Source organism: Zea mays, chromosome 5 (assembly GCF_902167145.1).
Source record: "Zea mays cultivar B73 chromosome 5, Zm-B73-REFERENCE-NAM-5.0, whole genome shotgun sequence".
Taxonomy (NCBI): Eukaryota; Viridiplantae; Streptophyta; class Magnoliopsida; order Poales; family Poaceae; genus Zea; species Zea mays.
Window position 1 is genome coordinate 145,091,030 of NC_050100.1, and position 27,256 is coordinate 145,118,285.

General features: G+C 45.9%; 2 non-coding genes across 2 annotated transcripts; both read left to right on the forward strand.

Annotated features, from left to right (window-relative positions):
* The first annotated feature begins 23,249 nt into the window (after positions 1-23,249).
* TRNAQ-UUG (transfer RNA glutamine (anticodon UUG)) lies at positions 23,250-23,321 on the forward strand. The gene has a single exon. It is a non-coding gene; the product is annotated as a tRNA-Gln (tRNA).
* A 1,563-nt stretch (positions 23,322-24,884) lies between these two features.
* On the forward strand, positions 24,885-24,956 carry TRNAQ-UUG (transfer RNA glutamine (anticodon UUG)). The gene has a single exon. It is a non-coding gene; the product is annotated as a tRNA-Gln (tRNA).
* Positions 24,957-27,256: the final 2,300 nt, after the last annotated feature.

Below are 27,256 nucleotides of genomic sequence, written 5' to 3' on the forward strand. Positions count from 1 at the left end.
AGTTGGTACTACAGAGGATCAACCAAGCCTCTCAGGAAACGGTACTGTCGCTTGGCGTCGGTGTTGACATCTTCAGGAGCGTAGCGAGACAGCTGCAGAAACCTGTCCCGGTACTCGCTAACAGACGATGACCCTTGCTTGAGAGCCAGGAACTCCTCCTTCTTCACTGTCATCAGACCTGCGGGCACATGGTACTGACGAAAGCTACCTCTGAACTCTTCCCAGGTGATGTTATCGGGGTTGGCATGGGTGACGAGATAAGACTCCCACCATGACTGAGCTGCTCCTCTCAACAGACGGGGACCATACAGAACTTTCTCCCTGTCATCGCACTGAGCGGTGTGCAACTCCCGCTCCACAGTGCGTAGCCAGTCTTCAGCATCCATGGGGTCAGAAGAGTGAGTGAACGTTGGTGGATGACCTCTCATGAATTCAGCACGCTTGTCCCTGGGCATCTGAGGCATCTAAGGCTGAGGTGGTGCCTGCTGCTGCTGCTGCTGAATAGCGGCCAGAGTCTGACCGATGGCTTGGACTGCCTGGGTCTGCATCAGGAACATCTGCTCGATGGACATCGGGGCGGGGGTGGCAGCTGCTATTGCTGGGGCACCTCTTCCTGTTGAGCGGCTTGCTCCTGCTGAGCACGCCTTCCTCCTCTGCGCCTGTTCTCTGACATCTGCAGAATGCAACCACACATCAGAATTGATCTTGCAAATCTTGCAGCATAAGAAAAGAGTATAGAATTCTCCACAACCCTGAACAGATGAGCATCTTCACTGATCTCCAACACAGACCACACAGCTTCTCAGATAAAGAGGAAAGTGGAATAAAAGGTTTCCCAACTAGATAACTAACTCCATTAACATAATAGGTAAACCAAAATGTAGGGGGTACCCACACTCTAGTGACAGTCATTACAAAGATCCAAATCAAACATAGTTCATCATGACAAACATAAATGCACAGGATATAGCAAACTACCCTGTCTAACTAAGACTAACTAAGAGCGAGACTAACGCTAAGACTGTAGCTTCTACGTATATATTTTGTATTAATTACAAGATCTGACTCTAGCGATCTATGGTTCTATATTTATCTTGGTCTTGCAGTCGGGATTGCCATAAGACTGGCGTCCACGCCGAGGTGAGCGGTACGGGTGCTGAGTCCCGACGGGAGCGGGGGAACCATCATCCAGGTGACGACGCTCCGCGCGCTCAGCCCGCAGCAGGGCGATCTCAGCACGAGCCCTACTCAGCTCGTCTAATGCATGGTCCAGCTCCGTGTTTAGCACGGCGGCTAGGTTGACTGTGCTGCTCAACCTAGGATTGTCCTCACCAACAGGTGAGACAATCACGCCTCATGTGCTGCCAGATGGACGGCGGGGGTAATACTTCAGGTTGAGACCATCAGCTACCCCACCGAGAACCGAGCAGTAGTGCGAAAGCGCACGCCGTGCAGCATCTTGCATGGCCGCCTCAGCTGAGTCCTGCTCAGAGATAGAATAGTGCTCTGAGCAGGCCTCTGCACCGTGGAGACTGTTCTCCGGACGGCGCACCAAGCAGGTCGCCTCCCAGCGATCCGGGTAGACCCCGCGACTATGCTGGTAGACCACACAGCGATACTCGATGGACCAAGTACGTCGGTTAAGTGCCCGACGTAGCAGGGTGTCGAGCGCATCGTGGAAGTGACACCCGTGAGCAGCGTCGTGAGTGATGGGTCGAGCAACCCATCCTTCCGGCTCCTGGTCAGCAGAGAAGTCGGTGTCGTGGCTCGAGCTGTCGTCGCCACCTCCGTCGTCTGGGTCTCCTCCAGCAGCTACTCCAGAGGCTGGGGCGCCCAGTGGTGGTGCAGGGGGCGCCTCCAGGGGAAGCATAGGGGAGCAGCTCCTCACGGACTCTATCTCCTAGTGGAGCGAGAAAGAAGAACCCTGCTGCTCCTGTCGTCGATGCTCCTGCTCCTCATGCAGGCGGTGGTGCAACCTCTCCAAGTGGCTGGACTGTCCAGTCACAGGACGGCGAAGCGGACGCTCAGCAAGGCGGGAGGATAAGAAGGGGATGACGGACTTTCGTGCAGTGTGCCTAAGACGAGCCATCTACAAAAGACACCGCAAGCAAAAGAGTGAGAACAGAATTAATATGACCAGCAAATAATGAACCATAAGTAAATGAAGGATTAGAACAAAACATAATTTTCAGCAAGGTATAATATATAGTAGAACATAGGTTTGGTCGGTATGACCAACTTTTGAAGGGATATCAAAGTCAAGGCAGGAACGGAGGTCTATAATCCTTAAAACGACCATTCTACTCTAGGTTAGCGGTCCTACAGTCAGCACGGGCTTTGATACCACCTATGTCGCACCCGGTTTTAGAAGGCAAACCGAATGCGAACCATGTATGTGCCAGGATCAGCAATATACGTACACAACAGTTTACATAACATGGACATCATCACACAGTGCTCAAATAGTATTAAAAAGGGAAATAGTCGATTACATCATATGTCTGAGACATCCACATAGTCTTTACAATAAATCAAAGTGCGAAAACGAAAGGTAGATAAACGCGGCCTTCACAGGCAGCCGACTGGCGGTTGCCGCTAACCCACGCCTAGAACTCGTCGTAGTCTTGAAACTCCTGGAAGTCTCCTTCCACGGCTTCATCTTCTCCTGAGCAGTGGTTGCAATGCTGACAACCTGGGGATGGGGGGTTTGGTGTGTAGAGCAAGGGTGAGTACACATCAACATACTCAGCAAGTATCCTGTTTGGCTATAGTGGACTAGCTTTATGTGGGGATAAGTCAAGCAGTTGCTTTTAGTTGGTCAGATTATTATTATTAGTAGAGAAAGCCAAGTTTTAGATTTAACCCACATTATTGCCCAAACGTACTCCTTTCCAAACGGAAAGAGTACCACTTACCATTACCAGAGCCAATACTAAGAACCATCAATCTCATTGCCACCTGTAAACCAAAATGTCTCTGATCAAGTACCACTAATCACTAGAGCTCCCTTGGCCGCTCATAACCGCGAGCACGGCTGATATATCAGTTTTCAAACACTCTGCAGAGGTTGTGCACTTTACCCACAAGCCGTGATTCCCTTTCTGCCCGGAGATCATGACTCTCCATTGATCACTACCAAGGTGACCCAGCAGGGCATCACTATGTAGCCTTTACAAAGATTCCTCGGGGCTGTAGCCACCCGTTAGGTTTCCTAAATGTACCGCACTCCTCCCCAAGGGGCGAACCAAACTTGGCGGAGCGAGCCGCATACACCGAGCCCCATTGACGGCACGACGGCTAAGCGAACTACACCCCGGATCCTCTAATTATTCAGCTAAGGGCACCCCATTCCACCCTCATGGTTGCACTGTTTTCCCGGGCGGTCATCCAAAGAACAGGTCCTTACGGAGAGGCACTCGAGCCCCCTTAAAGGCCACAAGTAGAACATCATAATAAGAAGAGGGAAAACAGCGTATCATAGATAATCTCATCATGTTCATTGATTATGGTTGAGAAATAGCATAAAGCTAAATAATAATAATCCAACCCAAATAGGTAAACAAGGACATGGATAACAAAAGCTAGTCAATCCTTAGGTATAAATGTGTAATGCGGGAGGTGAATTAAAGAATATATAGGACAGAGATAGGTCAATGGACACTTGCCTCCACCAACCGACTGCTGCTCAGGGGCTTCTCCTGCGAGCTCTTTGGGCTCTTCAACCAGATCGTTCTCTATGCGATTGCAAACATACATACATCCATCCATTGAAATTAGGAAACCAACAGTACACCATACAAGAGAACAAGTAGATTAAACATGCATAGTATATGACATGTGATATTGCATTTACCATGGTTAGAAAGAAACGGGGAAAGGTCTCGCAGGGGTTAAAGCTTATGCTCGAGGCGCACTACGGGTAGACGAATAACTAAACGTTACGTGCTCTAGTTCTCCTTAGCTCCAATAATAAGGATTAGCTACATGCACTAATAGAAACGTGACCACTTTTAGTAGATTAACATTAAATGAGATAGACGATTAGCTATATAAATTAACTAACGTAACCAATTTCTAAATTGAGTTTCCTATTTTATTAACATGAACAATGTGATTAGCGCGCATAAAATATAGGGGGGGTAGACGGGCACGTCCATGGGTAGACGAGGGCACGGCGAGTCGTGCCAAGGCACCGCGCATTACGCGAGCACGCGCGCAAGGCCGCACGCACGCGCCGCGAACTAGCCGTGCGCACGTCGGGGCCGCGCGCTGGCCGAGCTCAAGGCCGCGCGCCACAAGCACGCTAGGCCGAGCTCGAGGCCGCGCCGGGGCCGTCACGACGCGAGCAGGGCACGCCGGGGCGGGCAGGCGAGCACGGAGCACGGGCGGGGTGAGGCACGGGCGGGGCGGGCGCGGCCAGGGCCGGGACGGCGCGGGGCCGGGGCGACCGGGGCGGGCGCCATGGCCGGGGCCGGGACGAGGGCGGCCGGGGCCGGGGCGGCACGGGGCGGCGCGGCCGGGACGGGGCCGGGTGCCATGGCCGGGGAGAGGGAGGGAGGGGGAGAGGAGAGGGAGGAGGGGGGGCTTACCGCGCAGGGGAGGGCGGCGGCGGCGGCGCGCAGGGGGAGGGGAGGCGCGGTTAGGGCAGGGGAGAGAATGACGGGCGGGGCCCGCAGGGGAGGGGAGAGAAATTTTGGGGGGTGGGGGAGGGGGGCGCGACTGGGCCGCTTTGGGCCCAAAGTGGGGGGGCGCGTGGGGGCGAGGTGGGCCGGCCGGGCGGCTGGGCCACGCGCGCGGGGGGGGGGGCTGGGCCAAAAAATGGGGAAGGAGGGGGGAGGGGAGAGAGGAAAGGATTTTCCCTTTTTTTAATATCTATTTCCTAGATGAATGCATTTACGTTTTCAAACAATCAAAAAGAATGCATGGTTCGGCATGGTGCATCAAGCAAAATAAAATATTTTAGGGTTTTGCTTTACATGGGATCTTAAGCCGAATCCCGCTATAACTTTGGAAAAGATCAAGGTTTAGCGAGGAGAAAAGGGAAAAGGAAAGGGTAACGCCTGAATTTGGTGAGGGAAAACAAGAAAAAAATTCTACCCCCAAATTCCGGGCGTTACAGAAGGTGCCCTCTTGGAGTTGCTTCACTTGAAATCCCAAGAAGTACTTCAACTCCCCCATCATAGACATCTCGAATTTCTGTGTCATTATCCTACTAAATTCTTCACATGTAGATTCGTTAGTAGACCCAAATATAATATCATCAACATAAATTTGGCATACAAACAAATCATTGTCAAGAGTTTTAGTGAATAAAGTAGGATCGGCCTTTCCGACTTTGAAGCCATTAGTGATAAGGAAATCTCTAAGGCATTCATACCATGCTCTTGGGGCTTGCTTGAGCCCATAAAGCGCCTTAGAGAGTTTATAAACATGGTTGGGGTACTCACTATCTTCAAAGCCGGGAGGTTGCTCAACATAGACCTCTTCCTTGATTGGTCCATTGAGGAAGGCACTTTTCACGTCCATTTGGTAAAGCTTAAAGCCATGGTAAGTAGCATAGGCAAGTAATATACGAATTGACTCAAGCCTAGCTACGGGTGCATAGGTTTCACCGAAATCCAAACCTTCGACTTATGAATATCCCTTGGCCATAAGTCGGGCTTTGTTCCTTATCACCACACCATGCTCATCTTGCTTGTTGCGGAAAACCCACTTGGTTCCTACAACATTTTGATTAGGACGTGGAACCAAATGCCATACCACGTTCCTAGTGAAGTTGTTGAGCTCCTCTTGCATCGCCACCACCCAATCCGAATCTTGAAGTGCTTCCTCTACCCTGTGTGGCTCAATAGAGGAAACAAAAGAGTAATGCTCACAAAAATGTGCAACACGAGATCTAGTGGTTACCCCCTTATGAATGTCGCCGAGGATGGTGTCGACGGGGTGATCTCGTTGGATTGCTTGGTGGACTCTTGGGTGTGGCGGTCTTGGTTCTTCATCCTCCTTGTCTTGATCATTTGCATCTCCCCCTTGATCATTGCCGTCATCTTGAGGTGGCTCATCTCTTTGATCTTCTCCTTCATCAACTTGAGCCTCATCCTCATTTTGAGTTGGTGGAGATGCTTGCGTGGAGGAGGATGGTTGATCTTGTGCATTTGGAGGCTCTTCGGATTCCTTAGGACACACATCCCCAATGGACATGTTCCTTAGCGCGATGCACGGAGCCTCTTCATCACCTATCTCATCAAGATCAACTTGCTCTACTTGAGAGCCGTTAGTCTCATCAAACACAACGTCACAAGAAACTTCAACTTGTCCAGAGGACTTGTTGAAGACTCTATATGCCCTTGTGTTTGAATCATATCCTAGTAAAAAGCCTTCTACAGTCTTAGGAGCAAATTTAGATTTTCTACCTCTTTTAACAAGAATAAAGCATTTGCTACCAAAGACTCTAAAATATGAAATATTGGGCTTTTTACCGGTTAGGAGTTCGTATGATGTCTTCTTGAGGATTCGATGTAGATATAACCGGTTGATGGTGTAGCAAGCGGTGTTGACCGTCTCGGCCCAAAACCGATCCGAAGTCTTGTATTCATCAAGCATGGTTCTTGCCATGTCCAATAGAGTTATATTCTTCCTCTCCACTACACCATTTTGTTGTGGGGTGTAGGGAGAAGAGAACTCATGCTTGATGCCCTCCTCCTCAAGGAAGCCTTCGATTTGTGAGTTCTTGAACTCCGTTCCGTTGTCGCTTCTAATTTTCTTGATCCTTAAGCCGAACTCATTTTGAGCCCGTCTCAAGAATCCTTTTAAGGTCTCTTGGGTATGAGATTTTTCCTGCAAAAAGAATACCCAAGTGAAGCGAGAATAGTCATCCACAATAACTAGACAGTACTTACTCCCGCCGATGCTTATGTAAGCTATCGGGCCGAATAGGTCCATGTGTAGGAGCTCGAGTGGCCTGTCAGTCGTCATGATATTCTTATGTGGATGATGAGCACCAACTTGCTTCACTGCCTGACATGCGCTACAAATCCTGTCTTTCTCAAAATGAACATTTGTTAGTCCCAAAATGTGCTCTCCCTTTAGAAGTTTGTGAAGATTCTTCATTCCAACATGTGCCAGTCGGCGATGCCAGAGCCAGCCCATGTTAGTCTTAGCAATTAAGCAAGTGTCGAGTTCAGCTCTATCAAAATCTACTAAGTATAGCTGACCCTCTAACACTCCCTTAAATGCTATTGAATCATCACTCCTTCTAAAGACAGTAACACCTACATCTGTGAAAAGACAGTTGTAGCCCATTTTGCATAATTGAGAAACTGAAAGCAAGTTGTAATCTAAAGAATCTACAAGAAAAACATTGGAAATAGAATGCTCAGGAGATATAGCAATTTTACCCAATCCTTTGACCAAACCTTGATTTCCATCCCCGAATGTGATAGCTCGTTGGGGATCTTGGTTTTTCTCGTAGGAGGAGAACATCTTCTTCTCCCCTGTCATGTGGTTTGTGCACCCGCTATCGATGATCCAACTTGAGCCCCCGGATGCATAAACCTACAAAACAAGTTTAGTTCTTGACTTTAGGTACCCAAATGGTTTTGGGTCCTTTGGCATTAGACACAAGAACTTTGGGTACCCAAACACAAGTCTTTGACCCCTTGTGCTTGCCCCCAACATATTTGGCAACTACCTTGCCGGATTTGTTAGTTAAAACATATGATGCATCAAGAGTGTTAAATGAAATGTCATGATCATTTGATGTAGTAGGAGTTTTCTTCTTAGGCAACTTAGCATGGTTTGATTGCCTAGAGCTAGATGTCTCACCCTTATACATAAAAGCATGATTTGGGCCAGAGTGAGACTTCCTAGAGTGAATTCTTCTAATCTTGCTCTCGCAATAACCGGAAGGGTATAAAATGTAACCCTCGTTATCCTGAGGCATGGGAGCCTTGCCCTTAACAAAATTAGACAATCTTTTAGGAGGGGCATTAAGTTTGACATTGTCCGCCTTTTGGAAGCCAATGCCATCCTTGATGCCACGGCGTCTCCCACTATAGAGCATGCTTCTAGCAAATTTAAATTTTTCGTTTTCTAAGTCATGCTCACTAATCTTAGAATTAAGTTGAGCTATGTGATCATTTTGTTTCTTAATTAAAGCTAGGTGATCATGGATAGCATCAACATTAATGTCTCTACATCTAGTACATATGGAAGTGTGCTCAACAGTAGATGTAGAGGGTTTGCAAGATTTTAATTCTACAACCTTAGCATGCAATATATCATTTTTACTTCTAAGGTCGGAAATGGAAGTATTGCAAACATCTAATTCCTTAGCCTTAGCAAGCAATTTTTCATTTTCATTCCTAAGGCTAGCAAGACAAATGTTCAATTCTTCAATCTTAGCAAGCAAATCAACATTATCATTTCTAAGATTTGGAATTGAAACATCACAAACATTTGAATCAACCTTAGCTAATAGACTAGCATTCTCATTTCTAAGGTTGTCAATAGTCTCATGGCAAGTGCTTAGCTCACTAGATAGTTTTTCACATTTTTCTACTTCTAGAGCGTAAGCATTTTTAACCTTAACATGCTTCTTATTTTCTTTAATAAGGAAGTCCTCTTGGGTGTCCAAGAGATCATCCTTCTCATGAATAGCACTAATCAATTCATTTAATTTTTCCTTTTGTTGCATGTTTAGGTTGGCAAAACGAATGCGTAAGTTATCCTCCTCATTGCTAGCATTATCCTCATCACTAGAGGTTTCATATTTAGTGGAGGATCTTGATTTTACCTTCTTCCTTTTGCCGTCCTTTGCCATGAGGCACTTGTGGCCGACGTTGGGGAAAAGAAGCCCCTTGGTGACGGCGATGTTTGCGGCGTCCTCGTCGGAGGAGGAGTCGATGGAGCTCTCGTCGGAGTCCCACTCTCGGCAAACATGGGCATCGCCGCCCTTCTTCTTGTAGTATCTCTTCTTCTCCTTTCTTCTCCCCTTCTTGTCGTCGCCCCTGTCACTGTCACTAGATAGTGGACATTTTGCAATAAAATGACCGGGCTTACCACATTTGTAGCAAACTTTCTTGGAGCGGGGCTTGTAATATTTCCCCCTCCTTTGCTTGAGGATTTGGCAGAAGCTCTTGATGATGAGCGCCATTTCCTCGTTGTCGAGCTTGGAGGCGCCGATGGGTGTTCTACTCGATGTAGACTCCTCCTTCCTCTCCTCCGTTGCCTTAAATGCGACCGGTTGTGCTTCGGACGTGGAGGGGCCATCAAGCTCGTTGATCTTCTTTGAGCCTTTGATCATCAATTCAAAGCTCACAAAATTCCCTATTACCTCCTCGGGAGACATTAGTGTATATCTAGGATTTCCTCGAATTAATTGAACTTGCGTAGGGTTAAGAAAAACGAGGGATCTTAGAATAACCTTGACCATTTCATGGTCATCCCATTTCTTGCTCCCTAGGTTGCGCACTTGGTTCACCAAGGTTTTGAGCCAGTTGTACATGTCTTGTGGCTCCTCCCCTTGGCGAAGTCGGAAGCGACCGAGCTCCCCCTCGATCGTTTCCCGCTTGGTGATTTTGGTCACCTCGTCTCCTTCGTGCGCGGTCTTTAGCATGTCCCAAATCTCCTTGGCACCTTTCAACCCTTGCACCTTATTATACTCCTCTCGACTTAGAGAGGCGAGGAGTATAGTTGAGGCTTGGGAGTTGAAGTGTTGGATTTGGGCCACTTCGTCCTCATCATAATCTTCATCCCCTACGGATGGTACCTGTACACCAAACTCAACAACATCCCATATACTTTTGTGGAGTGAGGTTAGGTGAAATCGCATCAAATCACTCCACCTAGCATAATCTTTACCATAAAATGTTGGTGGTTTGCCTAATGTGACGGAAAGTAAAGGTGTATGTTTAGAAATGCGAGGGTAACGTAGGGGGATCTTACTAAACTTCTTGCGCTCATGGCGCTTAGAAGTTACGAACGGCGTGTTGGAGCCGGAGGTGGATGGCGATGAAGTGTCGGTCTCGTAGTAGACCACCTTCCTCATCTTCTTCTTCTTGTCACCGCTCCGACGCGACTTGTGTGAAGGGGATTCCTTTTCCTTCCCCTTCCCTTTGTTGTAGGACTCTCCCGATGGAGCTTTCCCGTGGCTTGTAGCGGGCTTCTCGCCGGTTACCATCTCCTTCTTGGCGTGATCTCCCAACATCACTTCGAGCGGTTAGGATCTAATGAAGCACCGGGTTCTGATACCAATTGAAAGTCGCCTAGAGGGGGGTGAATAGGGCGAATCTGAAATTTACAAACTTAATCGCAACTACAAGCCGGGTTAGCGTTAGAAATATAAAGCGAGTCCGAGAGAGAGGGCGCAAAACAAATCGTGAGCGAATAAAGAGCGAGACACGATGATTTGTTTTACCGAGGTTCGGTTCTTGCAAACCTACTCCCCGTTGAGGTGGTCACAAAGACCGGGTCTCTTTCAACCCTTTCCCTCTCTCAAACGGTCCCTCGGACCGAGTGAGCTTCTCTTCTCAATCAAACAGAACACGAAGTTCCCGCAAGGACCACCACACAATTGGTGTCTCTTGCCTTGGTTACAATTGAGTTTTGATCACAAGAATCAAGGAAGAAAAGAAGCAATCCAAGCGCAAGAGCTCAAATGAACACAACAAATCACTCTCTCTAATCACTAAAGCTTTGTGTGGAATTGGGAGAGGATTTGATCTCTTTGATGTGTCTTGTATTGAATGCTAGCTCTTGTAAGTAGTTGGAAGGTGGAAAACTTGGATGACTTGAATGTGGGGGTGGTTGGGGTATTTATAGCCCCAACCACCAAACTTGACCGTTGGTGGAGGCTGCTGTCGACGGGCGCACCGGATAGTCCGGTGCGCCACCGGACACTGTCCAGTGCGCCAGCCACGTCACCTGGCCGTTGGGTTCCGACCGTTGGAGCTCTGTCTTGTGGGCCCGCCTGGCTGTCCGGTGGTGCACCGGACAGGCCCTGTAGGCTGTCCGGTGTGCCACCCGCACGTGCTCTGCTCCACTGTGCGCGCAGGCGCGCATTTAATGCGTTGCAGTCGACTGTTGCGCGCGAAGTAGTCGTTGCTCCGCTGTCACACCGGACAGTCCGGTGTGCACCGGACACTGTCCGGTGAATTTTAGCGGAGCGGATTCCCGAAGCTGGCGAGTTCAGAGTTGCTCTTCCTTGGGGCACCGGACAGTCCGGTGAATTATAGCGGAGCGTCTCTGAAAATTCCCGAAGATGAGGAGTTCAGCTTGGAGTCCCCTGGTGCACCGGACACTGTCCGGTGGTGCACCGGACAGTCTGGTGCGTCAGACCAGGGCACACTTCGGTTGTCCCTTGCTCTCTTTGTTTGAACACTTTTCTTGGTCTTTTTATTGGCTTATTGTGAACCTTTGGCGCCTGTAGAACTTATAGACTAGAGCAAACGAGTTAGTCCAATTATTTGTGTTGGGCAATTCAACCACCAAAATCAATTAGGAAATAGGTGTAAGCCTAATTCCCTTTCAGGCCTGGACCGCGGGATACCGCTTCGCGCCCGCGCGCCTGACGCCCTAGCCCGCCTGTCAGCGCCACCCACAGCCGCTCATCCTTCCCCGGTCTGATCCCCTTCGTCCGATTCAGATCGAACGGCCTGGACCGCGGGATACCGCTTCGCGCCCGCGCGCCTGACGCCCTGGACCGCCTGTCAGCGCCACCCGCAGCCGCTCATCCTTCCCCGTCTGATTTCCCCCTCCGATCTTGATCGAACGGCTCGGACCCCCTCGGACCCCTGTAGCCGCCTGTTTCCCCTGGCGCTGGGCCTGCTCGGTCAGCGCGCTCTCCCCCTTTTTCGCTGACACCCCCTGTCCCGCCTGTCAGTGATCGCTCGACCGCGCGCGTGCCATCGGCCGCAGATCTAATCTCGGCCGTCGGTTTCTGATCTAACGGTTAGATCCACCCAATACCCCTTCGCGTGGTTGTTTTCCTTAAGAAACCCCCTGGTTTTAGGAAATCAACTCGTCGTCCTCTGTTTTAGCGCATAGGTCCTTGATTTGTTTTAATTGGACCCCTGGACTTTTATTTAATCACAGAATTAGCCCTAATTTCATATTTTGAATTCCCAAACTTGTTTATTTCATAAGTTTTGCATATGAACTCCAAATTTAGCGATTCAAATTGCAAAATGCTCATAGAATTATTCTCTGTTTAAATAAAATGGTTTCACTTACTGTCTGCACATTCTAATTTTTATGATTGAATATGAACTAGTATAGATGTAGTTTTATTTATTTAATAAAAGGAGAACCTTAGAAATTTAATCATGCTTAAACTTGTGAGATTAATGATAGGTATTACAAGAGTTCATCTTTGTTTTAAATTATAGGTCACAATAAAATGAATTGATCTATGATTTTGTACTTGTAAATAACACTTAGGAAAATAATAATCTATTTTCAAATAAAGTTAATGTATGCCATAGTTTATGTTGTACTTTGAATTCATTATCCCTTATGTAGTATTATGTCTTTTTAAGATGTGTTCCAATGTTTGTACATGTTTGGTGTGATGTTCATTTGTACTTTCCAAATGTATTGAATGCATGCTCGCTTTATTTAGACAACGAGCAGTCCGAGGTTCCAGAGTGTGTTGTTGGAGACCTCCCTGAGCAACAACCTGGTGAAGGCAAGTGTCCTTTGACCCATTATGTCCTACATACTTTATAATTCACTGTCCCGCATTACTTTATGAAACCTAAGGATTGACTAGTCTGTATTCACTTATCCTTATTTACCTTCTGGGTTACCATGGTTAGCATGTTGCTATTGCATTAACTTAATCAATGAACATGATGTGAACATTTATGATACGATACTGTTATCCTGATATTGTGGATGATCTTGTGATACCTTAGAGGGCTCAGGCCTTTTTCCTGAGTACCTCTCTGTAAGGACCTGTTCGTGGAGTGACCACCCGGATAACAGTACAACCATGAGGGTGGAATGGGATGTCCTTAGCTGATTAATTAGATGAACCTGGGGGTGTAGTTGGCTTTGTCGGATGGCCGTCAATGGGGGCCAAGGCGTAGTGCTCGCTCTGCCAAGGTTGGGGTGCAGAGGTTCTTTCGATTTGGTTTTGTTAGTCACCCACCTTGGGGAGGTGTACTGCGTTTGTACGACTGGCGAAACCTAACGAGAAGCTATGCACCAGGGGAGTCTTTGTAAAGGCTACGTAGTGTATTCCTGGCCATTCACATTGGTAGTGAAGATCGGGTCTGTACAAGCCAAGCTGGAAAGGGATCACGACTTATGGGTAAAGTGCACAACCTCTGCAGAGTGTTAAAAACTGGTATATCAGCCGAGCTCACGGTTAAGAGCAGCCTTGGGATCCTCTTTGATTAGAAGAACTTTGGATACTTTTATGATGATGGTTAATAATGATGATAAAATCTAATCTTTGGTATTTCCTCTTTTGAGGAGGTACTTCTGGGTAATAACTGGGATATTACTAAAACTTGGCTCTACTAATAATAATAAATACTTGACCAACTAAAAGCAATTGCTTAACCTCAAACTCTATATACAGCTAGTCCACTTTAGCCAAACGGGACATTTGCTGAGTACGTTGATGTGTACTCACCCTTGCTTTACACACCACCCCCACCCCAAGGTTGTCCCCAGTGTACTCAGTGCTCAGGAGGTGATGCTGGCAACATGGATGACTTCGAGGAGTTATTGTTCTTTCTTAGTGGCAAACCCCCAGTCGGCTGTCTGTGTAGGCTTAGCATCTACATTTCATATTTCCGCACTTTGATAATTATGTTGAACAATGGTTATGTATTAGACTCTGTGGATGTCTTGGACATCTTGATGTAATAAAGTACCTTTTCGCTATTTATTTCGAGCATTGTGTGATGATGTCCAATTATGTAATCGATGTGTACGTGAGTTTCTAAACCTGGAACGTACATGGTTCGCATTCGGTTTACCTTACAAAAATCGGTTGTGACAAGCGCAATCAAGAACACCATCAAGAATAGGAAGAATGCAATAAAAATGTGTTGATTACGAGATAGGGTCTCACAAGCCGATGACTGTGATATTGTTCGATGACAGAATAATCTAAGCAAAACCCAAACTATAATGTGGTGGCGGCTGTTAAAATAGATGTTAGGGGTGTGCACAACCCCTGGAGGTACCCCTAATGGGCTCCAACACGATACACGACCCAACAGACAGTGTCACAGCACCAAAACAAAATCTGAGCGCTGACTTGTTTCGACGATTCCTATTGCCTTCGAATGTATTTTATGGTGGGACCAGTTGAGTTGGTTAGATAATCTTCTTATCGTTCCAACCATATCAAGTCCGTCACAATCGAAGTCTGGATGCATCCTAGGCGTCCATTTTAGTGCAGATTGGTCCTAGAACCTGAAATGGAATCACAGCCGAGTCAGACTTGATCTCCTTCCTGTTGTCGGTGCCCTTGCTCCTCCTCCTCGACACCTTAGCCTTTTCCAAGTCCTTGATGGTCCTCTCCAAAGTTCCTAATCATTAAAACATCCATGGCACCAAGCTTAAGCTCTAAAACACAATTGACTAGGTTAGAACGAACCTGGAGATTCAACTTTCGTGCACATGCTCTTGTTGTCGGTCCATGAATTGTTTGTATGAGAGTGATGTCCTCATCATTGTGTCTCATCATTCTCGGCGACCCATAACCTAAAGATAGAGTGATTGTTGGAACTTGCTCTTAGTCGCAAGGAGGCCAACAAGAGTGAACAGTGATGACAACAGGGTTACGTGCTGGAAAGCGATAGCTCTGTTGATCTGGCCTCTCATGGGCACTGTGCAGGGGTATTTATAGGTACCTGAGCGCCCAGCGCCTTGTGCTAAGGACGCATGTGCCCTCAGCTACCTAGGTTATCCCCAGAATATTCCCATAAAGCGGGGTTACAGACTGTAATTACAGGGATGCCTTTACAAATTAGGCCCGTAACGAGCGGCGGCCACGCAGGGCCCGTTACAATGGGCCGGATCGCACGTGGGCCTCTGAGCTGGATGAGGCCGCACTGTGGGATGACTTCGTCGTCGGTCTTCGTCTGGTGTCGATCAAGCGAAGGGTGTCCCTGCCTGTTTTGTCTGTCAGACCAGCAGCTGCAGCGAAGGCTTCGAGCGAAGGGTGGCGTCTTTGCCTTCGCCCCAACATTTGCCCTCCGAGGGACCAGTTTGACAAAGTCACCTGGTGCCGAAGACGTCGCTAGATGGCGGAGACGCTGCCCTCGCTCGAAGTGGTTCCACGGGGGTTTTTGATGTGACCGTTGATTGACGGCGTACTGTTGGATTGCGGGTTTCCTGAAGCATCGCGCCTTGTTGGATTGCGGGTTTCCAGAAGAGCCGCGCCCTGCCTATAAAAGGGGGCGGGGGTCGGTGCTTTTTGAACTTCACTTTCCGCGCTCCGTGAAAACCCTAGCCGCCCGCCGTCTTGCTGCTCGTCTGCCCGCCGTGCTCTTGCTCGCCGGAGATCTGGCTCGAGTGAAGCAGACCGCCCGCCGCCGCCGACGGTACGTAGCGATGCCGTCCTCCTCTTCTTCCGCTGCCGCTACGCCGCCGGCCGATTCCTCGCCGCCGGCCGCCGCCTCGTCTGAGGAGACGCTGAGTAGTTTGATGGCGGAGGAGTTGCGCGCCGGCGATTCTGTTGATTTTGGCGTGTCGCGGATGTCGTCGGTCCGCGTGCAAGATATGCAGCGGTTGGGTTACTTCGGCGGCGGAGTTGCTCGTGCCCCGGGGACGGAGGAAGTCCCCGAGCCGGAGGGCGAGTTGGTTGTTTTCGAGGCGTTCTTCGCCGCTGGTCTCTGCTTGCCTGCGCACCGATTTGTTGGCGAAGTCCTGCGCAGGTTCAGTGTTCAGATACATCAGTTGACACCGAATGTCGTGGTGGCTCTGTCGAAGTATGTCTGGGCGACGACTTCGTACGGCGGACAGCCATCGGTTGAGGTTTTTGCGAAGTATTATTGTTTGCACTGGCAGAAGAGGATGATTGGGGACGAAGTTGCTCAGTTTGGGTCCTGCACATTCACGCCGAAGACCGGCAAGACCACGATGCAGGTGGTGGAGTTGGTTCCTTGCGCCCACAACAAGTGGGGCAACTGGAATGAATTTTGGTTTTACGTTGCTGAGGGTACCGTCGAAGGCCATGAGGGACTCCCCATGTCCGAGATGTGTTCTCATTTTTACTCAGCGTACCCGCCCTTTGAAGTGGCAGAGGAGGATGTGGACGAAGGGGCCCTTCGGTGCGCCGCCGGCCTGAGCAGTGGGCGCGATTTGGTCGAAGAGTTTGTCGCGTACGGGGTATGGCCCTTGGCGCATGGCTGGGCGTTGGGCGAAGTGTGCCCTCGCCAGATGCCTTTTCACGGTGGGAGGGTGGTGCGAAGTCCTGCCTTCGAATTGAATCTTCAAAACCGCGACCCGGCCGCCTTTGTGCGTGAGGCGGAGGATGGGGCGGTGCGGCTCGTTGGACGTTATGTGCCGAGGACAGAGGGCCAGCGCAGCTTTGATATCCGCGGGTCGAATGACCATTTGAACAGGGTTTTTGAATTAAATCAATTGCCGTATGACGGCTATCCTGGTCAAGACGACGTGGACCGCCGTGGGAAGAAGCCGGTGGTGGAGGCTGGAGACGACCCTGCGCCGGCGGCCGCCCCATCCTCTAAAAAGAGAAAATTAGGTACTGCTGTGGGAGGACTTGGGGTTTCTGATAGTTTTGCTAGAGAGTTGATGAGGACGTGTGCGGCCCCGGGGGGAAGGATGTCTTCGCCCGAGCTCCGGGAGTCTTCGGCTCGGATGCTGAGGGTTACCGGGGGTTGCTGGCCTAGGAATGTTCCTATCCCCCGCGCGGCTGGCGAGGACTTTTTTACATCTCGCATGGTTCGTGAATGGAGAGTTTTTCCTTACGGGCGGAATATTGCTGCTGTTGTGTCGGCAGTGATGGACAAGGACCGCCAGGGAGCAGCACAAAAGCGCCAGGCGGTTGTCAGGCTCGTTGAAGCTAGGCCGAAGAGGCAGCGGGGGTCTGCGAAGGCTGCGGCCCCCGGCGGAGGCAAGCCGCCGCTGGCGGCGAAGTCGGGCGCCCCTGCGTCTAGCAAAGCGCCGGAGGCGACAGCAGGCGCCGGGGGCTCAAAATCGACGAAGGCAGTGCCGCCGAAGCCATACAACGGGTTGTCCGAAGGCTTGAGCAGGCTGTGGCTTATACCCATGCGGTCGAAGGCGTGGAGGAAAATGATGTCCGCCTGACTGCCGTTGTCGACTAGGACTTTGTGTAGGTCCCAGCCTGCCACGCTGCAATTGATAACCATAGCGTCGATGTGGGGGGCGCTGCGCAGGTCAACGTCTCGTGCGTCGAAGGTTAGCGGTATGTGGGACCACTTTGTCTGCACGACTGGGCCAGTGACGGCGACATGGTTGATGTTGCGGTAGTGGTCCCGCTTCTGCCGCTTGGTGTCGAAGTCTGTGCTGGACCCCCCAGTTATCATGTGAATGACTCCGCAATATGGTGGATCGGCGAAGTCTTCCTGCTTTGGGGCGTGGGGGATGTTTTGATGTTGCTGGTGTGGTGGGGGGGTGGAGGAGGTACGATTTGTACTTCCTGATGGTGTTGGTAAGCGTGGTGCGGTGGATGCGGGGCGGGAGCGTGGATATATGGTGGAGGGGGTTGCTGGTAATTGTGCGCGACAATTCTGGGGTTGTCGGCTGGCTGCGCCTGTGCCATTCTGTCTCTGGTGGCCTTCATTTCGGGGTAGTCTTTGGTTTGGTGGGCGCAGTCTTCGCCATGGAAAAGGTAGTAGAATCGGCGCGGCGGCTGCGCACGCCCTCGGCCCCTACCGCGAGTTCCATTTCCACGGCCCTGGGGGGATATTCCTGGCGACGAGGGGGGTCAGCAGCGGGATGCTGGTTGGCGATGTTGTGCACTTGCTGCTGACTGCGGCCATCTCGACCGGAGTCTGGCTGCGGAGTCCTCGTCCACGTGCGGCTGGACTGTGGGGCATCTTTGGGTTTCCGCTGTGACTCAACCTTGCGCTGGTGGAGCTCTTCGGACTTGGAATATTTTTCGAAGAGCTGATATAGCTCCTGGAGGTTCTTGGGCGGATCTCTGATACAGTGGTTGTAGAGGACGCCGGCACGAAGGCCACTGATGGCGTAGTGGATAGCGATCTGATCATCAACGGAGGGCAGCTGTGACTTGAGTGTTAAAAATTTGCGGTAATACTCCCGTAGAGTCTCCTTTTCCAGCTGCTTGCAGAACGAGAGCTCGGCCAAGGCGTCGGTGTCTGGGCGGTACCCTTGGAAGTTGAGCAGGAACTTGTCCCTGAGACTTCTCCAGGAATCAATGGACAGCGGAGGCAATCTGGTGAACCAGGTGAGAGCTGGGCCCTCTAGGGCGATGATGAAAGACTTCGCCATTGTGGCGTCGGCCCTCCGGCGGATGCAACGGCGACCTGATAACTCATTATGTATTGCGCCGGGTCGGTGCTGCCGTTGTACTTGGGATAGGTCCCTGCTCGGAAGTTAGCTGGCCAAGGCGTCACTTGCAGGTGTGGCGCCAGGGGACTTCGCTCGTCGAGGTAGTTGACCCCTTGGAATGGCGCGGCGTGCTGGAAGGTGTAGTCGCGCTGGGGGAAACGCGGGTCTTCCGGTTGTGCTCGGTGTTGCAGGGGTGGCCCATGCTGGAGGCCGAGGTGGCCCTCGCGGGTGTCTTCCAGTTGTGCGCGCTGCTGGAGGGGTGGCCCTTGCTGCAGGCCAAGGTGGCCTTCTCGCTGCATCAGCGTGATCTCGCGCTCGAGGTCTTGGGCCTTCTGCTCTTCGTCGTGTATCATTTGCCGCACTTTGGCTAGTGCGGACACACGCTGGCGCTTGGCCTCCAGTATCTCTTTCTGCCTCTGGAGATTGCGGTTCTTGAGGCGCAGGGCGCGCAGCTGTAGCTGTTCTTCCACTGAGACGCCGAGGATTTCGCCATCCTCGGTGAGGTCCGCGCCTTCCAGTGGGGCGAAGTCTGGGGGTGGCTGCGATTGTCCTTCAGGGCCGCAGGTGCGGAAAGTGTCGTCTTCGCAGGTGCGGGGAACATTGTCTTCAGTGGCCTCTTGGTGGGTGGATTGGGTGAGGGCGAGGGCCTTGCCCTTTCTTGCGGCGAGCAGTGCTGCCTTCGCAGCCTCGTCAGCCTTCGGGTTAGCTCTCTTGGGTGCCATCGCGGGTGGTTTTCTCGTAGCACGAACGGTGGGCGCCAAATGTTGGAACTTGCTCTCAGTCGCAAGGAGGCCAACAAGAGTGAACAGTGATGACAACAGGGTTACGTGCTGGAAAGCGATAGCTCTGTTGATCTGGCCTCTCACGGGCACTGTGCAGGGGTATTTATAGGTACCTGAGCGCCCAGCGCCTTGTGCTAAGGACGCATGTGCCCTCAGCTACCTAGGTTATCCCCAGAATATTCCCATAAAGCGGGGTTACAGACTATAATTACAGGGATGCCTTTACAAATTAGGCCCGTAACGCGCGGCGGCCACGCAGGGCCCGTTACAATGGGCCAGATCGCACGTGGGCCTCTGAGCTGGACGAGGCCGCACTGTGGGATGACTTTGTCGCCGGTCTTCGTCTGGTGCCGATCAAGCGAAGGGTGTCCCTGCCTGTTTTGTCTGTCAGACCAGCAGCTGTAGCGAAGGCTTCGAGCGAAGGGTGGCGTCTTTGCCTTCGCCCCAACAGTGATGGTGAAGTACTTGCGTGTCGCCCATTCGAGGTACAAACAACTCGTTGTCTCCATTGAAACCCTCCTCGACATTAGGACACTGTCAATTGAAGAGGTTACGGGGCGTCTTAATACCGCGATGGACAATGAGCTGGTGTCATAATTTTAATCTGCGAGCGGGAAACAAAGTCTAATAGATAGGTATAAGAAGATAGAGTTTGTTCATGGTGGTGCCAGTTTAGGGGCTCATAGTAGGCACTGTGGAAATCCACGTACTTGAGGTGGAAAAGGCAATTCAAATGTTAGAGGGAGCATCAACTCCAAGTAGGCTACTATGGGTGACATACACAATCGTTGTGGGAAGAAAGGCCAATAGGCTAGAGATCTTCAAGGCAAACTCAAGGTGGAGGAGCAAGCAAATGTGGCCTAGGACGATGAGTCAACGCTCATGTATGCTATCAAAGTTGATGAGGTTCATTTGGGTCGTCCACTGGATCGGATATCTTGGCCAGTGAGAAATGACATACATGTGACAAAAAGGGAGATGATAAATTTGGTGTTTACTGACCACCAAAGAGATAAGTTGGTTGGATAGTGATACTCAAGAGGCAAAAGATAAACAATGTACATGAGAGAGGCAACATTTTCTTACATGACCAATGCAAATAATTTCTATTTGCTACACGTTTATATAAGATTATTCACATGCCATGCATTTATTAATATCTAGAATATTTTGCAAATACAATCCACCCAAGTATTCAATATACCATATTTCATAATCAAACAATTGATATGGTACTTCCAATTGATAATATTGTGTGTCATTAACAAACCAATCACCATGATACACTCAAAAGGATGCAAAGATCTAGAGCTAGTGAAACCTAGTAGCACTGAAATAACAATGTTTTGATTACCATGATAAAAATGGTGAACATAAACACAAGTCCAACAAATTCACCCCAAAACACAACATGTTGAAAGCAAAAATAGCAACAATTGACGCTTTCTTTCTACAACTAGGGTTGGGCAGAGGAGATAGAATTGCACAAAAACTATAGAACAACAATATGACAACTTGGCTTGTGAGAAAGATCATACATGCAATAGAAAAAGTGAGATGAAAAATTTGGTTTTTGTTGGCCATGCAACAGATAAGCAAGTTGGATTGTGATACTCAATATGAGGAGGAGAGGTGTTGGTCACTTATTCTCGAATGTTGTGGATCAAGAACAAGGCAACACAATTGTTAAGAATTAAGGACCTTCGTCCTCCGAAACATTATCTCCTCTCGGATATAATGATCTTCAGACAAAGGTCATGAAGGACTTGCCCTCATCATTTAATACAAGAATGAGAATACATAAAAAAAATGAATGTAATTCATTAGCTCATTCACATTCGTATTTCATAATGTACATATGAACAAGAACATGTTTTGTATTACATTTATACCTTCGGCTTGTTCGAAGGTGCTGACGCGAGAGTGATTACAATCCAGCGTGAATAGTACGGGGATACTGTTCACCTATTTATAGGCACGGGACGCAGCCCGGGTAAAAGTACATTTATAACCTTTAACATTTGTTCATAATCATAACATAAATCACTAGGGACTAACTAGTCTTTTCCTCCTCGGTTTGGTTTGAGCCGAAGCTGGTGACAACTTTGGCACTTGCCATCGTTGCTTCTAGACGAGATCTTCGCCTTGAGGACCTTCGACAGAGAAAAATAAGAACCTTCAGACGAGATTCAGAATCACTTTGCCGATGGTGTCTTTGTCTTGAGGACCTTCGGCGGAGAAGAAGACCACCAACAAGAGGTATTTCCCCATGACTAATGCAACCAATTTTCTATTTGCTACAAATTTTCAAAAGAAGCTTAACACATCACACATCCCTTAATATAGCGATTATATCGCAAATACAACCCATCAAAATAAATATACTATATTTCTTAATCAGACCATTGATATGGTACTTTGATTTGATTATATGGTGCGTCATTAACAACCTTATAATCATAATGAACTCAAAAGCAAAAAAAAGAATGAAGCATAGTGAAATCCAATAGCACTGACATAACTATGTCTTAATTTCCCGGCTAAAAAGGTGAACATAAATGCAAGCCAAAAAAATTCACACCAAAACACATTAGTCTGAATGCATAAATAGCAATGATTGATTCAAAATACAAAAACATAAATTCAAATCAAATTTCCCTTCCATTGAATTCATTTCGTAGATACCCCCACTTAGTAAAGGAGCAAGGTGCATCATTTAATATATAAAAAGTAGATCAATTTTAACACAACTATTTTGGAATGGTAGCAAAACCATAGAAAAAACTGAAATAGTGCATTGGAGATAAGCTATGATAAATATATTATCTAGAAATAACATACAAAAAATTGATTCCATGGTGTAGTGGTTACCACTCCAGACTTTGAATCTAGCAACTTGGGTTCGAATCCCGGTGAGGACCTACTTTTGCGCTTTATAGAAAGGAAATTGGTGATGTATAATTAAATGGTCCACTTTTTTATTTTTAAAAACTACAATCTTATTTCTATAGTTGACTTATAGAAAAGGAATTGGTGATTTGTACTTAGAAGGTCCAACCTTTTTTTTAAAAAAGTACAATCTTATTTTTGTAGTAATATCATAAGAATAGGATTGCACAAAAAATAACATTTAAAATGTTTTTGTAGTACAAACATAACATCTAAAATAGCAACAATTGTTCCTTTCTTTCTGCAACTAGGGTTCGGTAGAGGAGTAGGATTGCACAAAAAATACATGACAAAAATAGGACAACTTGGCTACTGAGAAAGATCATACATGCAATAAAAAAAGGGAGATGACAAATTTGGTTTCTTTGTCCACCCCATAGATGAACAAGTTGGATTGTGATACTCAATATGAGTGGTATTTACACATGACCAACGCAACTAGTTTTCTATTTGCTACAAATTTGTAAAAGAAGCTTAACACAACATACATTCCTTAATATAGGGATTATATCGCAAATACAACCTGCCAAAGCAAATATACGATATTTCTTAATCAAACCATTGATATCGTACTTTGAGTTGACTATATGGTGTGTCATTAACAACCTTATAATCATAATGAACTCAGAAGCAAAAATAGAATGTAGCATAATTAAATGCAATAGCACTAACATAATTATGTCCTGACTTCCTTGCTAAAAGGTGAACATAAATGCAAGCCCAAAAAATTCACACCAAAACACAACAGTCTTAATGCATAAATAGCAATGATTGATTCAAAATACACAAATTAAATTGGAATCAAATTTCTGTTCCATTGAATTCATTTCGTAAACACCACTTAGTAAAGGAGCAAGGTGCATCATTTAATATGTAAAAAAGTAGATCAATTCTAACAGAACTATTTTGGAATGGTAGCAAAACCATAGAAAAAACTGAAATAGTGCTATGGAGATAAGCAATGATAAATATATTATCTAGGAATAACATACAAAGATTGGTTCCATGGTGTAGTGGTTATCACTCCAGACTTTGAATCTGGCAACCTGGGTTCGAATCCCGGTGGGACCTACTTTTATTTTTTATAGAAAGGTAATTGGTGATGTATCAAGTGGTCCAACCTTTTGATTTTTAAAAACTACAAACTTATTTCTGTAGTTGACATATAGAAAAGTAATTGGTGATGTGTATCTAGATGGTCCAACCTTTTTATTTTTAAAAGTACAATCATAATTTTGTAGTTCACTTATTTAATAATTTATGTGTTGTATGATTCTAAGATAGGAGTGATAGGTACATAGGAATATCTTATTGCTATTGCCCCTTGTAGTGTGCAACTAGACTTGGGTAGAATAGTCAGAAAAATATTGAATAGGAATAGGACAACTTGGCCAGTGAGAAATGACATACAAGTGACAAAAAAGGAGAAGATAATTTTGGTGTTTAGTGACCACCAAAGAGATAAGTTGGTTGGATAGTGATGCTCAAGAGACAAAAGATAAGCAATGTACATGAGAGAGACAACATCTTCTCACATGACCAATATGAAACTAATTTTCTATTTTCTACACATTTGTATAAGATTCTTGACATGCCATATATTTCTTAATACGCAGAGTATTTTGCAAATATAACCAACCCAAGTATCCAAGATACCATATTTCATAATCAAACAATTGATATGGTACTTCCAATTGATAATATTGTGTGTCATTGACAACCCTATCACACTGATACACTCAAAAGGAGGAAAATATTATGGATAATTAAACTTAGTAGCGCTGACATAATATTGTTTTGATTTCCATGATAAAAATGGTGAACATAAACGCAAGTCCAACAAATTCACCCAAAAACACATCTAGAAAGTAAAACTAGCAAGAATTATCCCTTGCCTTTTGCAACTACGGTTGGGTAGAGGAGATAGGATTGCACAAAAAATACATAACAAAAATAGGACAACTTGCCTAGTTTGAAAGATCATACATGCAATAGAAAAAGGGAGATGACAAATTTTGTTTTTGTTGGCCAAGCAAAAGATAAGCAAATTGGATTGTGATACTCAATATGAGTGGTATTTCCACATGACCAATGCAACTTGTTTTCTAGTGAATCTTAACACATCACATATTCCTTAATATAGGGAGTATACCGCAAATACAGCTTAGCAAAGCAAATATATGATATTTCTTAATCAAACCATGGATTTGGTACTTCAAATTGACTATATGTTGTGTCATTAACAACCTTATAATCATAATGAACTAACAAGCAAAAAAGAAAGAAGCATAGTGAACCTAATAGCACTTACATAACTATGTCTTGATTTCCTTGCTAAAAGGTGAACATAAATGCAAGCCCAAAAAATCACAACAAAACACAATAGTCTGAATGCCTAAATAGCAATGATTGATTCAAAATACAAAAAAATAAATTGGAATTAAATTTCCCTTCCATTGAAATCATTTCGTAGACACCACTTAGTAAAGGAGCAAGATGCATCATTTAATATATAAAAATTAGATCAATTCTAACACAACTTTTGAAAATTGAGCGGAACCATAGAAAAATTGAAATAGTGCTATGGAGATAAGCTAAGATAAATATATTATCTAGGAATAACATACATAAATTGGTTCCATGGTGTAGTGGTTATCACTCTAGACTTTGAATCTAGCAACCTGGGTTCGAATCCCGGTGGGACCTACTTTTAGTTTTTATAGAAAGGGAATTGGTGATGTGTAATCAAATGGTCCAACCTTTTGATTTTTGAAAAGTACAATCTTATTTTTGTAGTTGACTTATAGAAACGTAATTGGTGATGTGTACTCAGATGGTCCAACCTTTTTATTTTTAAAAGTACAATCACATTTTTGTAGTTCGCTTATTTAATATGTTATGTGTTGTATGATTCTAAGATAGGAGTGAGAGGTACATAGGAATGTCTTAATGCTATTGCCCCTTGTAGTGTGCAACTAGACTTGGGTAGAATAGTCAGAAAAATATTGAATAGGAATAGGACAACTTGGCCAGTGAGAAATGACATACAAGTGACAAAAAAGGAGAAGATAATTTTGGTGTTTAGTGACCACCATAGAGATAAATTGGTTGGATAGTGATACTGAAGAGACAAAAGATAAGTAATGTACATTAGAGAGACAACATCTCACATGACCAATGCAACTAATTTTCTATTTGCTACACATTTGTATAAGATTCTTGACACGCCATGCATTTCTTAATACATGTAGTATTTTGCAAATACTGCCCACCCAAGTATCCAAGGTACCCTATTTCATTATCAAACAATGGATATGGTACTTCTAGTTGATAATATCATGTGTCATTAACAACCCTGTCAAACTGATACACTCAAAAGGAGGAAAGGAATTATGGATAGTTAAACATAGTAGCACTGACATAATAATGTTTTGATTTCCATGATAAAATGGTGAACATAAACGCAAGTCCAACAAAATTCACCCAAAAACACAGCATCTAGAAAGCAAAAATACCAAGAATTGTCCCTTGACTTTTGCAACTACGGTTGGGTAGAAGAGATAGGATTGCATAAAAAATACATAACAAAAATAGGACAAGTTGGCTAGTGAGAAAGATCATACACGCAATAGAAAAAGGGAGATGACAAATTTGGTTTTTGTTGGCCAAGCAACAGATAACCAAGTTGGATTGTGATACTCATTATGAGGAGTGGTATTTCCACATAACCAATGCAACTAGTTTTCTATTTGCTACAAATCTGTCAAAGAATCTTAACACATCACACATTCCATAATATAGGGAGTATATCACAAATACAGTCTGCCAAATAAAATATATGATATTTCTTAATCAGACCATTGATTTGGTACTTCAAGTTGACTATATGGTGCGTCATTAACAACCTTAAATTCATAATGAACTCAGAAGCAAAAAAAGAATGAAGCATCGTGAAATCCAATAGCACTGACATAACTATGTCTTGATTTCCTTTCTAAAAAGGTGAACATAATGCAAGCCCCAAAAAAATCACACCAAAACACAACAGTCTGAATGCATAAATAGCAATGATTGATTCAAAATACACAAAATTAAAGTTCAATTAAATTTCCCTTCCATTGAATTCATTTCGTAGACACCAGTTAGTAAAGGAGCAAATCATTTAATATATAAAAAGTAGATCAAATCTAACACAATTTTTAAAAATTGTAGCAGAACCATAGAAAAATTGAAATAGTTCTATGGAGATACGCTAAGATAAATATATTATTTGGGAATAACATACATAAATTGGTTCCATGGTATAGTGGTTAGCACTGTAGACTTTGAATCTGGCAACTTGGGTTCGAATCCCGATGGGACCTTTCTATTTTTTTATAGAAAGGGAATTGTTGATGTGTAATCAAATGGTCCAACCTTTTGATTTTTAAAAGGTACAATCTTGTTTTGTAGTTGACTTATAGAAAAGGAGGTGATGAGTACTCAGAAGGTTCAACCTTTTGATTTTTAAAAAGTACAATCATATTTTTGTAGTTCACTTCTCTGAGTATTTAGTATTTTATGTGTAATATGATTCTAAGATAGGATTGAGAGGTACATAGGAATGTATTAATACTAGACTTGGGTAGAATAGTCAGAAAAATATGGAATAGGAATAGAACAACTTGGCTAGTGAGATATGACATACATGTGACAAAAAGGGAGATGGTAAATTTGGTGTTTACTGACCACCAAAAAGATAAGTTGGTTGGATAGTGATACTCAAGATACAAAAGATAAGCAATGTATATGATAGAGACAACATCTTCTCACATGACCAATGCAACTAATTTTCTATTTGCTACATATTTGTATAAGATCCATGACACGACATGCATTACTAAATATACAGAGTATTTTTGCAAATACAATCCACCCAAGTATCCAAGATACTAAATTTCATAATCAAACAATTGATATGGTACTTCCAATTGATAATATTGCGTGTCATTAACAACCCTATCACA